This window comes from Octopus bimaculoides, chromosome 28 (assembly GCF_001194135.2).
Source record: "Octopus bimaculoides isolate UCB-OBI-ISO-001 chromosome 28, ASM119413v2, whole genome shotgun sequence".
Classification (NCBI taxonomy): domain Eukaryota; kingdom Metazoa; phylum Mollusca; class Cephalopoda; order Octopoda; family Octopodidae; genus Octopus; species Octopus bimaculoides.
Genome location: NC_069008.1, coordinates 7,248,453 through 7,250,357, shown reverse-complemented (window position 1 = coordinate 7,250,357; position 1,905 = coordinate 7,248,453). Strand labels below are relative to the sequence as shown.

At 48.0% G+C, this 1,905-nt stretch overlaps 1 protein-coding gene across 2 annotated transcripts in view; it reads right to left on the bottom strand.

Moving 5' to 3' along the window:
- LOC106878039 (G-protein coupled receptor 52) overlaps positions 1–1,905 on the bottom strand; it is a 37,885-nt gene that overhangs the window by 6,193 nt on the left and 29,787 nt on the right. The gene's annotated exons all lie outside the window — the stretch shown is intronic.

Here is a 1,905-nt window from a genome sequence, read left to right as displayed (position 1 = left end):
GTTAATCTTTGCTCCTGCCACCTCCTCGTAAGCCTCAACAGTCTTACCCACTTCACGTAGGCGTGCTACTGAGGTTACGCTGATAGTGATATCATCCGCGTAAGCCGTAACAAACTCCTCTCGACCTGGTTCTCTCGGAATGCCACTCAACCTTCGCAGTAGGGGGTCCAGAGCCACCACATACAAAAGCGGTGAGAGCGGACATCCTTGACGAACCGAGCGTCTGATGCAGAACGGCTTCGAAAGGAAACCGTTCACCGGAACTATCGAGTCAATGTTACAAAGCGATAAACCACCTGAAGAAGCCAAGGCCCACGCCAAACCGCGCAAGCACAGTCGCCAGGTATCGTCAACCCTATCAAAAGCCTTAGACTAGTCCAAATGTACCAGTGTCCCACCTTTGTCAGATTTATTACCAATCCTCTCTATGGTATAGCAGATAAGATGGAGGGTATCCTGAATGGTTCTGCCTGGGATGGCACATGTCTGTGCCTCCTCGACTATACCATTCGCGACACGCGCCAACGTTTTCGCTAAGACCTTGGTCAAAATCTTCACTTCTGCATTTAACAGAGTGATGGGCAGAAATTCTTTATAACGTCCTCCTTGTCCGGGTCCTTTCTGACCAATGCCACTACTCCTCGGCGTACAGATCTGGGGATAAACCAAGTCTGTTGCCAGTTCGCGTAAACGTCAGCCAGTAGATGCCCGAACAAGTCTGGCATACATTTATACAGCTCGTACGGAAGACCATCAAGTCCCGGCGACCTACCCGCTTTACAGTCGGCCAAAGCCTCCATCACTTCCCCAGGCGTGATTGGCGCTTCGCAAGACTCCGCATCCGACCCCGAGAGACACAGCAGACCGGCAAGAAAGTCCTCGAGGGCTCTCCCACCACCAGGACCGCCATCAACCCCGAACAGCTGGGTGAAGTACTTTCGAAAGGCCTCACACATTTTCTCGGGTTCATTTACCAAGACCCCATTATGATTCGTCAAAGACCGTATAGTGGAACTATTTCCTTGCCGAGCTTCCACCACTCGGGCCCATCCAGCGGCCTTGATTCCGTCACTTCCCATCGCACGTAACTTAGCTCTGGCAATACTTCCCATGTGTTGGGCTTCAAGATGCTGGTTTAACTCCAGTCTTCTCACCTTCGCTTGGTCCGCATTACCAGTCCTCCAGGCTTCTTCTAGTTCCTTAACTAAACCATCTCCTATTCTACGTCCCTTCTTAGCTAAACTCATACTAAACCTAGTAGACTCATATTTGATGGCTCTTTTTAGGGCGTACCACCATTTGTTATTAATGATGGTACATGCCAATGCCCTCTGTATTAATATCTTGATCCGCTTTCTATATTCCTCGATCGCCAAAAGGGACGTATTGAGTTTCCAGTAGCTAGATCCCTGACTATGTAACTTATCTATTGTCAGTTTACAGGTAACCATCTTGTGGTCACTGTAGTTGACTAGAAAAAACTGTGGACACTTAGCTATGGACTTATCTGTTTCTCTAATTAAGATCATATCTAGATATGTTCTGGAAGAGCCGTCTCTATTTGACCACGTCCACTGTGGAGTGTTCCAACCTATATGGATCTGCTAGCTGAAAGTGACTTAGCAGATCCCGTAAGCCTGGGTTACATTTTCTGTTCATGTTCGAGCCAACGCAATCTGTGTGTGCGTCACATATTGTGTTAAAGTCTCCTAACAATACTAACGAATGCGACGTGGCCAGGAACTTGCCCAGGTCACGAAAATATTCACTTTGCGGGCCCATAATATTGGGTGCATAAATAGCAACGAGCCTGATTATCTTGCCACAACTGAATGTCAGGTCAAGAACGACCAGCCTGCCTTCTGGATCAGAAAAAAACAACTTTTTCTCGGTTACCCGGTTTAT